General features: G+C 45.3%; 1 long non-coding RNA gene across 1 annotated transcript in view; it reads left to right on the forward strand.

The window, feature by feature from the left end:
- The window catches only part of LOC116069696, a 22707-nt gene extending 9168 nt beyond the window's left edge, over positions 1–13539 (forward strand). The window contains exon 2 of the long non-coding RNA XR_004110101.1: positions 13505–13539. This is a non-coding gene — a long non-coding RNA (uncharacterized LOC116069696). The remainder of the gene's footprint in view (positions 1–13504) is intronic.
- The last annotated feature ends 31 nt before the right edge of the window (positions 13540–13570 follow it).

Consider the following 13570-nt stretch of genomic DNA (forward strand, 5'->3'; position numbering starts at 1 on the left):
TTGTCTGTTTCACCTTGCCCAAGTTCTGGGTATGCTAGGCAAGTGCTCTGCTACTGTGCTGCACCACCAGGCTCTGCTGTGGTTTCCATGCCTAGGGTTTTGTTTGATCCACGCTGACCTTGGATCTACTGTGTAGTGAAGAACTTTTGGTCTTCCAGTTTCTACTCCTGATGAGTCCGTAAGCATGTGCGAACATACCTAGTCTGTGTGGTGCTAAGGATCAAATCCAGGGCTTCTGGCGGTCTAGGCAAGCCCTCGTCTAGCTGAGCCGCATCGCCAGTTCTCTCTGTTTGTAGAAGAGTCCGGTAGCTGTCCTCTAAGAGACTGTAATAAGAGTCTAGAAGTCCTGGAGTCTCAGACTGTGGTCTCTTATTTCCCTTGGTGTCTTCTTCACAGTAACCAAGGACATGTTCTCTTTTGGGAAAATGTGTTACTGGAAGCCTTCGTCCTAACAGCAGAGAAGTTGGAACTTCCCAAAGCAATTTATTAGGTTACTTAAAATAAACACAATGTTTGAGATGCTCTCAAACTATATTTCACAGAGCATTGGAATTACCAAATATAGTTTGTTAGAATTGAGAAAGACAGAGCTTGCCCGTAGAGTATGTGCTAAGAATAGCTTAGGTTTGTGTTGTTTGTGTGTTTGTTTTAAGGCGGTCTCATTGGGTAATCCAGATGTCTTCCTTGTGATTCTCCTGAACCCCCCAAGTGATGGAGTTACAGGACTGTGACACCAGGCCTAACTTTACATAGGTGATTTAAAATTTTTATTTTTAAATTTTTTGCTTAATGTGTGTGTGTATGCATGCCCACATATGTGTGTGCCTGTTGAGGCTAGAAGGCCTGGAACTGGAGTTACATACAGGCTAGGTAAGCCTCTCTTATGAGATGCTGGGAACTGAATTTGGGTTCTTAGAAAAACAGCCACTGTTCTTAACCACTGAGCCATCTTTCTTACCTCTTAATTTGAAATTTTTAGAAGATTTATTTTAAAGTGTGTGTGTGTGCACACGCATATGTATACATACATACACATTTGCCCCTAGGGGTTAGAAGAGGACATCAGAGCCCTTGGAGCACATGATGATCATGATCATTAAGTTTGTCCCCTAACTGCTTTTACTGGATTTTTAGTGTATGAGTCTATAGAAATGGGTACCCAGCCCCCAGCCCACCTCTATGCCAAGATTACCAAGCCAAGATCAGTGAGTGGCCTGCTTATTTCCAAAAGCAATTACACACTTTATATAATGGGATTCTGTTTCTAGTCCAGTACTGTAATCTATGCTTGTGCATTTTTATTAATTTTTAATTGCCTTCTTCCTCCCTTTCCCCATCCCTTGGGCCTGTGTTTGTTTATAGACCTACTTAATTGTGACTGTTTCCTGAGAGGTATTTTCAGGTATCTCCACTGCCTTGAGGATGGATGGTACTGGGTACTGTTGTCCTAGTAATAGCAAATGAGGTATTAAGGAGAAAAGCCTTTTGACAAAACTCTCTGTAAAAGGACTGGCAAGTAGCCAGCCAAGGACTAGAGGGGAAATCGTGGCTTATAATATGAAACTATCCAAGAATGATTGTCTCAAGTATTGTTAGAGACTTGATCAGAGAGAGTAAGCTTCCCTTAAAGCTGGCTGCACCTGCTTGCTCCCTCGTCACACTTGAGAAGTAAAGTCATGAGTTCTAGGACACCTCAAGGTCATTGCCCCAGTGTAGGGGAATCAAGCCCACCTGGTTGAAGACTCAGCCTGAAAAACAGCAGAAAAGTTTTCCTTTTATGTCCTCCTGTTTCCTCCCCTGCCCCTGGAGCCCGATGTGTTTCTTGTCCTCAGCTTTGTTGTGTGTAGAGTGGCAGACTGATGAGAGATTAAGAGTTCTGTTGTCCTGTCAGATGTTGTTAGAGTGATTAAGTCAGATAAATGTACAGGAGATGCCAAAGGAAGAAGTAAAGCCATCCTAAGGTGGGTGAGGGGGAACAAGAGGTTCAACCCCATGGGTCTTTTGGGTTTGCTTTGTTAGTGAACTAGAATTAATAGACTGTGGGAAAAGCCTTTGCCACCAGTGATGATTCTCCCTGCAGGTTGACAGTGACGTGTTGGTTCTCCCTGTGGGTGGCCTCTGGGGCCTTTGGTCTTCCTCTGTCAATAAGGAAATCTCTATGGCTGCCTGGACTAGAAGTCTGTTTCTCTCTGCAGTTGGGCTGCGATCCTGTGGGAATGCCTGTGTGTGCTGTTGAGCAAACAATAGAGGGCAGTTGTACCTGGTGCTGTTCCTGATTACGTTTTCTGTCTGGGACAGGGTGGTCTCAGGGCAGGAGAGCCTGGGTTGTGGTACTGGTTCCCTTCTGCCAGGCTCTGCTGGTGGAGGGAGCTGAGGGCTAAAAGTTCTAACAGGTTTGCATGAACATGTTTGTGGCTGGGCTAGTTTGAGCCTTGGCCAATCTTTCATTCTGTAGTGGGAATAAGTAACTAACCAAGAGTAACTCATGAGTCATAAAACACCTTCAGGGAATTCCAGCCATGAACCGAAATGGTGCCTGTTATCAGACCAGCATTGCTTCCGTACAGAGATTGGTACCTCATTGGCCATTTGCTCTATGTTATTGCTTTCTCAATTTGATTTGTTTTTGTTTTTGTTTTATAAAAGTCTCAGACCTTGGTTTTTCTGAGAATTGCTTATGCCCCTTCAAGTATCAGTAAATGCTGTAATTTAAACACTGTTCTTGCCGACAGTGGTGGCACACACCTTTAATCCCAGTACTTGGGAGGCAGAGGCAGGCGGGTTTCTGAGTTCAAGGCAAGCCTGGTCTACAGAGCGAGTTCCAGGACAGCCAGGGCTACACAGAGAAATCCTGTCTCGAAAAACAAAACAAAACAAAAAAAACCAACCAAACAAAAAAAAAGACTGCTCCTCATTAGAGGTATCCTGTCCTCTTTGATGTTGATGGTGTAGACCGCACAGGAGCACAGACTTTGGGTCCGGTTCAAAGGTTCAAAGGTCAAAGCTCAACCGCTGTGGGATTAGCTCTCTACAGCGTAATTGCTTTACACATGGGAGCTGGTTGTGAAAGGTAAATGACATGAGAACATCTGGACAGAATACTGGGCAAAGGACAGAGTAGGAAACTTAGGAAAGAAGCCCATGAGAAGATGATAAATGAGAAAACCAAGACATGTTCTTTTCTGGTAGAGTGAAGGAGAGTGTCTGAGGGAGGTCAGTGGATGACCTTGTGTTTCTGGGTGTACAGTGGCAGAGGTCAGTCTGACCTCCCTCTGGTGGGTGCACAGTACTTCCATGCTAAATGACTTTGAAAGCATGTGTCCTCTTTGCCACTTTACTGAAATATTCAGATGGCTGGAAAAGTTAGGTGGCACACTGTCACGTTTTCAGTTAGAGGGGTTGACAGGAGAGAAACAGTCCTGTGTTGTCACGGATGTGCAGAGCCTGGCAGAGGCAAACCACCTGTGCTTTTCAGAAGACATGCCTCAGTGAACCACAAAGCCAGCTGCATTTTTTTTTTTAAAGAAAGAAAAGCTTGTCTTTATCTGTTTATTTTGTATACACTTTCAGCTAATGCTACGGGGGAAAATGTTAGAAACCAAGTGTCTCTGCCTTACTGTGGTAGAGCAAGATAGTAATGTATCAAATGCTTTAAGCCGGGGCAAAGACAATGAAACATTTCAGTTATATTGTAACTGTACCTGCTTGCCAACTGCATTTATATTCACTGTAGACTTCAGGTTGGAGCCCTTCGTTGTCTTTTTGTTTTGTGCTTGTATGTGATGCAGCCGATCTGTTTTCACTTTTAAGCAGAGGTGTAAAAGAAAGCATGGAATCTGTCTGGCAGTCCAGCCCAGCGCCTGTCAGGTTAGCCACCAGCAGTGGGTTTGTAACTAGGAGAACCCCTGCATCCACCAGCCCCTACCCTCTCCTGTCTTGGTGGCTCCAGAGCCCATCTGTCTGCAGTTGCTTTGCGTTCCCACCCCAATTCTTGTGCACCCTGCCACTCACCATATCTCTAAGATTAGCCCTGCTATACAACCCCCTCAGGTCCTGTCTCGGCTCCTGCTGTCAGTTAAAGCTGTGCCATTTATTGCCTCTGCTAATTTCACTGGAGGCTCTTGTTTGGTGGCCTCTCTCCCTTAACTCCAGGTTAAAGGGACAGTAGTATGGTTAGAAGTTGGGTTGATGGCACAGAGACTGTCAGCTTGCACTGGTTACCTATGGCTTCTGCTGCAGATGCACCTGCTGTTGCCTGACGTCTGAAAATGGATCTGGGCTGTTAGCTATTTCCCTTTACTCTATTTGTTCCTGTTCTGCTGGTAGGATAGAGGTTTTCTTTCTTGGACTCTTTTCTATGAATGGTGAACATGTGGTCCTGTTTCTAGAGTATGGGTTGCTTGTCTCGTGCTCCTTGACTCCAGGGCACAGCCCCCACCCCCACCCCCCATCCCCCATACCTGGCAGTGCTGTGAGTGTCACTCACAGCAGCATAGTGAAACTGTGAGGCTGAGATGACGGGCTGCACCCAGCCTTCATGTGCACATACCCGGGCTCTGTGCGGCTGGCTGTATAGTGAGATAGCCAGCTGAGCTGCTGTGTCCTGAGCTGCACTGGTCTGGCCCCCTGTAGTAACTTAGAATTCTCCTGAAGGAAGGACTGTCAGTTCCTGGCTCAGAACATTTGTAATGTTTCCTGAGATTTCCTTTCAAGACGGACACTGACCACTCTTTCTGAAGTTTGGGTCCCCAAACTCCAGAGAGTCTTATGTTCCCTGTTCCCCTTCAGTACATAATAGATCAAGGCAGACTTAGGAAACATAAGTACTTTTGTGTAATTTGCCAGCCCACAGTCGCCAGTGTAAGCGGCTTTCCCAGTATCTTTTCAGAAAAAGGTTCTGTGTATGCATTGGTCCAGTTTCTACTTTATATTCACTGCTCTCAGTAACTTTGCAGATATTGAGTGGTGCCTCTGAGATGCCTTACCTGGAGCAGAGGCCTGTGTGTAGGCTCCCCTGAGAGGATATGAGGGCGAGCTGGTGTTCTGTGGGGGCCCTGAGCTTCAGTTCCAGGAGTGGGGAAGATGTCATGTGAGGATACAAACCTGTGATACTTGACTTTGGGAGCTTTGTGTGCAGGGGACTGATGAGCGTGGGAGTCGGGCATTGTAGTGAACAGCGAAAAAGAAGCAAAGAGGAAATTCTGGGTTTTCCCCCCATGCCCAAGACCAGAGAAAACTGTGTCTGTTAGACATTCTGAAACTGTTGAGAGTTTCAAGAGTTACAAGTGTTAATCCATGTGTCCTCCTTTTGGAGGTTCAGTGGGTGGGTGAAAATGTCTTAGTCAGTGAAGAACAAAACTGGAGAAATATGCTGTATTTAGTATTTGGTGCCAGAAGCAGGAGCCCCAGAGGAGAGCTGTTGAATGATGTGGTATTGAAGACAAGAAGCTGGTCTGTAGATTGTTATCAGGCCATTTTACACTGAGGAACAGGCTTGGAGAGGTCAAGTAAATAGTAGTTTAGCTGATTATCCGATGGAAGATGTTGGAAGATGTCAGACTGGTTTTCAAGCTGAACAATGTGTCTAAGCTATCTATCTGCTAGCCCTGTTTTATTGTTTTGTTTGTTTTTGTTTTTGTTTTTTTTTTAGGTGTTTTATTTCTTTTGTCTTTTTTGTTTTGTTTTGTTTTTTGAAACAAAGTTTCCCTGTGGAGCCCTGGCTGTCCTGAAACTATCTCCATAGATCAGGCTGGCCTTGAGCTCAGAGATCTGCCTGCCTTTGCCTCTCAAGTGCTGGGATCAAAGGTGGGGGCCACCTCTACCTGGCATTAGTCCTATTTTTAAATTATATAACCTTTCTACTGAGGACTGTACCATTGTTTCCAGCTTTATTAAAGACAGGGCAAGGTGACCTTTGTTGCTTATTTTTTCTCTTCTCTTTCTGAATGGTCTGCATGTATTTACTTGAAGGATAAATACAGAGGTAGATTTATTTTTTTCATTTTGTTTGTGGTGCCGAAGATGGAATTTAGGGCCTCTTGCATGCTGGGCAGGTGCTCTGCCACGAGATAAACTCTAGCCTAGCTCTGTGATTAATTTTATTTAAACGATAAATTCCATTTGAGAAAAAGAGCCCTAATGGGTTATAGGGGAGGAGGAGGTAAAGACCAAAACATGTCTTGCTAGACACTTTGAACTGTGCTTCTGCCTATGGGGACATGTGGCTGAATAGACTATTTGGAAATACTTTTCCCTTTTAATTTTGGTCATGGAGGGAAGAAAACTAGTAACTAGGAACTCGATTCCTTAGACTCAATCCGTAGTTCTTCTGTGGCTTGCAGACAGAAAACTCTGGCAGACATGCTTTCCTAACCTGATGTCATCGGCACTCCTGGGGTTCTCCTGCCTCGCTCTGGCAGTAACCTAGCCAGACCTCTTGTACTAATTAGGGCAGAACTCTAGGAATGGCCCGGGCAGGCCTTCTGGTCCTGCTGATCGCCTCCCTGGTAACTTGTCATCTGCCGTTTTGTTGGAAGCTGTTCTCTCCACAGAACCACTTAGCTGTAAACTGTGTCTGCTTCTGTTTGTTTGAGCACGACCCAGGAAAGGCCAGCAAGGATCAGGCCACAGATTGGAGCTTGGGAGGTAAAGGTGTTATGGAAGCCAGGCTCCCAGAGCAGCAGGGCCCAGGAATGTACAGTCTTGTGGTAAAGCATCTAGCTTGGGCTTGCTTCACTCTCCTATTCTCTCTGAGACTGGTTGGATTTGAACATAGTGCGCCAGGATCCATTCTCCTGTGTACAGCTGTAAGCTTGACTTCTAGCATCATCCTAGCTTGACTGGGTTGGTCACTTTCATTTTATTAGAAAGGTCCTTCCTTTCTTTTACTCCTAACGTGTGTTGGCAAGATTTCTGTTGCTGTGACACAATGTCTGCGCTACACTTACAGGTGGAAACGTTTATTTGGCCCATGATTTTGACCGTGGTCACTTCGTCACATTGCGTTTGGGCTTGTGGTGGCCCAGTACATCATGGTGGGAGCATACAGCTGGGGGAACCAGTCACCTAATGACAGAAAGTGAATTGAAGAAAGGAATAGATTGGGCCCCATTTTACTAACTTTCTTTCACTAGGACATGTCTCCTACAGGTCCCACTACCACTTAGTAGTGGCAAGGCGGGGTGGGGGGGTAGGGGAAGGGGGGGAACAGGCCTTTGGAGGACATTCAAGGTCCAAGCCTCCTGACACTTTGGTACTGGGGGAAATGCAGCGCGTCTTGGTACAGGCTTTACTCTTGACTTGGATGTGTTGCTGGTGCTGTCCCTGGTTAGCTGTTGTTGGATATCTACCTAATTCGCCTGAGATCCTTGAAAGGTGGGGTGGGTGGGGTGGTCATGGCTCAGTGAGAACAGGTTGTTGTGGCTGCCTGTTCACATTCTGGAGTCTGCTGGCCAGTACCTTGCTTAAGTGTTGGCATATCTTTCAGAACTGGAAGGAACCTCTTAGCAGCATGCACTTCAGTAGCTTCCAGTGTCCTGTCAGTGAAACACTGCAATCGTCCAGTGTTCTGGAGCCTTAGAGGAAAGAAAAGAGTCTGGGTGGCCTGGGTAGCTGCAGTCCTTCCTTTCCGTGCTCTTGGTTACAGCTAAACTGACAGGGTGTGGCAGTGTGAAGATCGCCTGTGAGTGGGTAGGCTGTAGGCTAAGATTGCACAGCTGCTGGTTACTGCAACAGGAAAGTCTTAAAATTGGTGACTTTTGGCAACCATGCTCTGTGTGGGGAAAAAGAAACTAAGAAACGGAGTCAAGAAAAAAGAAACTGTGACTCCCATCGGCTGGCTCCCTGAAGGACACAGAAAGCTGAGGGTGACTTCTGGCCTTCTGGTGTGGTTCCAGGGCAGTGTGCCCTGCCTGAAATTTTCTTCATTTATGAGATGTCAGTATAAGATAACATTTTGCTTGAGTAATTCAATAAATGTTACTAATCTTACCTGCCTCTTGCATCTAATTTTTAATTTATGGTACTTTTGTGGGCTGAAATGTGTAAATATAAAATTTTAATAATTACTTATTTTAAATAAAATAACCACCGGAAATAAGACTAGTGCTCTTTAGTCTCTTTCCTTATGGTTGCGTCCATTTGCATAGAGTCCCAGTTCAGCCATTCTACAGCTGCATGATCTTGGGCAGGTCTGTCACTTCCTATGCTCAATGCCTACATGGCCAACAGAGGGAAGAACATGTAGAGTAGCTTGGTAGGATTGCCAGCTCCAGGTGCCAACAGACCTATACGTGCTTTACTTCTGTGTCTGAGCCTTTTTAAAAAGTGGCATGGCACTCGGAGCTAGGCGTGGGCATCGTGGGTAGGATGTGGACAGAGCCATGGGAGGCTGTGGAGGCTTTGGGGTTGGGATCCACGCAGTCTCCTGATAAGAATGGCAGTGGGGCCCAGCCTCTGTTACAGTTCGTGCGACTGCCCAGGAGCCATTAGTACATTGTCCTTCCTGCAAGTACTCACTTAGCACTGCGATTGTTTAGTAGTCTTTCTTGCTCCAGCATTGCCTTTCCAGATATTTTAGCTGCAAAATAAAAAGGGAAGTTTTTTTTTTTCTTTCTTTCTTTCTTTGTTTTGTTTTTTCGAGACAGGGTTTCTCTGTGTAGCCCTGGCTGTCTTGGAACTCACTCTGTAGACTAGGCTGGCTTCAAACTCGGAAATCCGCCTGCCTCTGCCTCCCAGGTGCTGGGATTAAAGGTGTGTGCCACCACCGCCCGGCAGGGAAGTTTTGTTTGTTTGTTTGTTTTTTAATTTTGTTAAAGTAACTTCAGTGCTGTAGAAGTCTGAAAAGTATCTGTCCTTAGCTGAGTGGTGGCGCATATCTTTAATCCCAGCACTCAGAGGCAGAGGCAAGTGCATCTCTGGGTTCAAGGCTAGCCTGGTCTGTTCTACAGAGAGAGTTCCAAGACTACACAGAGAAGTGTGTCTGTGTGTGTGTGTGTGTGTGTGTGTGTGTGAGAGAGAGAGAGAGAGAGAGAGAGAGAGAGAGAGAGAGAAAGAGAAAGAGAGAGAGAGGGGGGAGGGATTGAGATTGGGGGGAGAGGTGCTGAAAAGTGTCTATCCCCATTGGAAGAAATGAGAAAAGTTTAGATTCTGGTGTTTGCATGTAGGACTTTTCTGTTTTAATTCAGGGTCTCATAGTGATGGGTGATGCCATTTCTCCAACTTTGGTGTCAGTATTTCTTAAATTCCTTTTAAGCAATGTAACTTCCTGGGGGGTGGTACCAAAAACCACAAAATGGGCTTTATGTCTGCAGTGGGAATTACTCAAACTACTTAGAGAACTTTTCCCACAGTTTCTTTTTCTTTTTTAAAAAATGGGATCTCTGCCTCCTCTCTCCCCTTCTGTGAATACTCTCAGAGTCTAAAAGCAGAGTTCCCATACAAGAGTCAGTGTCTAGGTCACAGTAGATGACATCTAACTGGGGGATGTGCACTTGAGAGCCTCCTCAGATAAGAGAGGAAGAGTCCCTGTTTGCAGTTAGTGGAAAGGGTTCCTCCAAGCCTTTGGAGACTAGGGTCTGTCCAGAAAGGCTTCCTGAAGGGACCTGGAAAGAAATTTTCTTCTCTCTCATTTCCTTTTCTTTGAAGGAAATCTAGGCCACAGATGCATGTGCTAGAATCCAGGCCTCCAACCTTTTCATTCTTGAGCCAGCACCTAAACCTTCACCAGGCACCCGGGTCAGAACAACCAGCAGGGATGGCCACTTTTCAGACACATCCCCACCCACCCCACCTATGTTGTCTTGGAACTCCTGCCTCTGGGTGCTGGGATTAATCATGTGTGCTGCCACCACCACCACACAGCTAAGGACAGACACTTCAGGATCCAGTTCACTCCTGACTTTTAGGTAATACTCAGCCTCCATCCCTGTATTTTTACTCATGAAGTGGCACCCTGTGAACTTGGCTGGGGGTTAGGGTGGGTAGCAGTCCAGAAAGGTGCTCTGTAGACTGGACCTCTTAAGCAAGTGCATTTGGGAGGACACTGTTTCTCAGAGAGCTTCAAGTGCGTTCACATGTCCCAAGGATTAGTGGGACTGGGGAGGCGGCCAGTGGTGAAGCACATTGTTCATCCAGAAGACCCATGTAGCTAGCAAACAATCTTAATTGCTGATCCAGAGGATCTTACAGCTTCCACTGGTTTCCGTGGCCAGTATATGCACTGGCATACATGTGTGCAAAAACTCCTATGTAGTTAGTTAGATGATTTTTAAAAAGAAGGATTGGTAGACCTAGGAGAAATGTCACATGGGTCAAACTGGATTCCAGTCATCCCTGGCCCCACAGCCATCCCTGGCCCCACAGCCCTCCCTGGTGTGCAATCAGTCGGCTTTCCTGCAGTCCTCTTCCTACTGTTTCCACTGCATCCTAGCAGACTTGGCGCTAGGATTTCACAGCCTGCTATGCTAAAGAAGTGTGTGTGCGTGCTTCCGTTTTGTTTTGTAAACTGTTACCTTTTATTTACTGGCATCTCAGTTCTTACTAAATTGAAAATCTGTGTCTAGCATTGAGCTTTTGCCTGTAATCACAGTGTATACTGTTTTTTTTCCTGAGCAGCCTTCCAGATGTTTGCCTCACGATCATTTTTCTCTGCTTATTCCCGTGCTTTTCCTTGTTACATCTTGTGGAAGAGAAAGAGCTCACAACCAAAAAAACTAGTAGTTCTGAGGGAAGTGCGCGCGTGCGCGCGCGCGTGTGTGTGTGTGTGTGTGTGTGTGTGTGTGTGTGTGTGCGCCCGAGCGTGTGTGTGTGCGTGTGCGTGTGTGTGTGTGTGTGTGTGTGTGCGTGTGTGTGCGCCCTCGCGTGTGTGTGCGCGCACGTGCACACGTGTGCATGCATATGGACACATGGCTGCTATAGTAAGCACGTAGAGGATGAGACCAACAACTAGTGCAAGTCTTCATCTTCTAACTTGTTTGATATAGGGGTCTCTTTTGTGTTATTGCTTAACCCAGAGATCTGTTCCAGCACCCTGCTTCCTGTTGCAGCACGGGGATTACAGGCATGCTGTGCAGCTTTGTGTGGCTTTTAGATGTCCACATTCAGGTCCTCTGCTTGCATAGCAAGTGCTTCACCCTCAGCCCCAGGAAGGCCTCATTTTAGCCGTAGAACTGCCGATTAAAGAGGTTGGTTTTGGGAGGGCCTGGAGAAATGATGCTGTGAGTAAGAGCATTGACAGAGGATCAGGTGGTTCCCTGCACCCACAGGGCAGCTCAGAACCATCTGGAACTCCAGTTCCAGGGGAATCTTATGCCATCCTCTGGCCTCCATGGGCTCAGACATGCCTGTGACACACATGAATGCATGCAGGTAAACACTCATTCACATTAAATAGAAACAAAAGTTCTAAAAAAATAATGGGAACCATCTACTTTTTGAAAGGCGTCTTTTGGAAGGACTGAGTTGGGTATGGTGGCCCATCCCTGTAATCTCGGACCTTGGGATGTGGAGGCAGAAAGATGGGAAATTAAAAAGTAATGTTTGGTTGGTTACATAGTAAGTTTGAAGGCAGCCTGAGTTTTACATATGACCTTATTTCAAAAAAAAAGGTCAAACTTTAAAAGTATCTATGATTTTTTTTTTCCTAAGTTAAATGATTAATTCTTCAGCCAGCATCAGATACTGGCTAGATTTTGTAAGACTTACTTAAAAGTTCATTTGAACCGAATTGACCTGAGAAGGACGTGAGCAGTTAGCTATTATTCAGACTGTGTGACTAGGCATGCTTTAAAAAGTAAGACCTGTTTTATGTTTCTTTTTCTTGTGGTATAAGGCAGCTTTCCCTCCTGCTGGCTCAGAGGTCGGGGTAGTGAGTGACAGAAGGCTGCCTCTTTGAGCATGTCCCTTTCTTGAGTGCAGTGGCTTAGAAATGAAACCAAGGAAACACTCAAGAGGGATCCAGTGCATTTGTAGCAAGACCCCGTGTCCTAAAAATAAAAACTACCCCCAAACAAACTCTTTAACTTATTGAATGGCCCTTCGTATCTATGGAGGTTTTGGTTCTAGTATCCCCACAGATAACACAATTCATGGATATTCAAGGCTTATGAAACGGTGCATTTGTAAATAATCTACCACATTCTCCTGGGGGCACATTTAGTTTGTTGTTTGAGAGAGTCTTTTGTGGCTCAGGCTGGCTTTGAACTTGGTAGGTAGCCAAGGTTGACTTTGAACTCCCGGTCCCCTTCCTAATCGGCTAAGTAGTGGGAATCAATCGAGGTGTGTCCCCGTGCTCTCAGCTCCCGTGCACTCTGGTAATCACATGGTGGACTACAGTGTAGACACCAGGAGAAGAGTTGTATTGCTTAAGGAAGAATGGCAAAGCGGGAAGTCTGCAACGTTGGTACAGGCAGGTTTATTTCCTTTCATATATTTGTTTTTATTTTTAACTACTTTGTGTGGGGGTGAGTGTTTTTATCTGTGTGTGTATATAACATGTGGGTGCCTAGTATCTGAAAAGGCCTGAAGAGAACATTAGAACCCCCAGAACTGGATTATGGATGACATGTAAGTGCTAGGAATTTAAACTCTCTGCAAGAACAGCAAGGGCTCTTAGCTGCTGGGCTGTCTCTCCGGCCCCTTTTATGTATTTACGCAATCTGTGTATCTATAGTTGTGGAGGGCTTAACTGTAAGCTGTCTGTAGTAGGCTCTTTACCCACTACTAGATATAAGAGACACAAGTAGCCTGACTTTCTGTGACTGAACTGTCCATGGTAGAGTAGTTTCACAACAAATCCCTTTTCACTTTGGGATTGATTCTCTGTTAGAAGCCAGTGAACTTAAAACACTCAAACAATTTTCATTTTATTTACATTGGTAGGTTAGGAAATAATTCGGGGTTGGGTCTGCATTTTTAAATGACAGAAATTTAGAACAAATTACATGACAGTGTACATAGTGTAACATGTAATTTATAGTGATGTGTGCATGTGTACATATTGGATCACAGAATTAAAAATTTGCTGTTATGAATTGTAGGTGACTTAGTTTGCAAAGCTCTGACTTGTATGTACATTTTAAGCAAAGTAGTTGAACAGTCACAAGGTTATTTACTTAGTGATGTTTGCTTCTGCCCTCCAAGTGTCTAAAATGCATTAACCATTACATAGTGATTGCAGTGGGCCAGGCGCGATTTCAAAAGCCTGGTGTACAAAAATTACATATTTTGTACAACTAACCCTCTTTGTAGATGGAGAAGTTGAGATTTATTTGAACCAGTGCTGGTAAGTCCAAAGTCCTTATTTTAGAACATTTATTCTTAGGAAGACTTTTTATAAAAATAAAGAATGGGTCTCACTGTGTAGTCTTGGCTGGCCTGGAACTGGGCAGTTAACTGCCTCTGCCTCTTGAGTAGTGGAAGTAAAGGCATGTCACCATGCTAAGCCTAAAGTATACGTGGGCATCAGATTTATAGCTCACTAACACGCTTCCCTTCCTTTTCCCAGATATGAGAAATGAGTGTGGGGCGTCGAAGAGTAAAGTTGCTGGGCATCCTGATGATGGCAAATGTC

Source organism: Mastomys coucha, unplaced genomic scaffold (genome assembly GCF_008632895.1).
Source record: "Mastomys coucha isolate ucsf_1 unplaced genomic scaffold, UCSF_Mcou_1 pScaffold22, whole genome shotgun sequence".
In the NCBI taxonomy this organism is placed as follows: domain Eukaryota; kingdom Metazoa; phylum Chordata; class Mammalia; order Rodentia; family Muridae; genus Mastomys; species Mastomys coucha.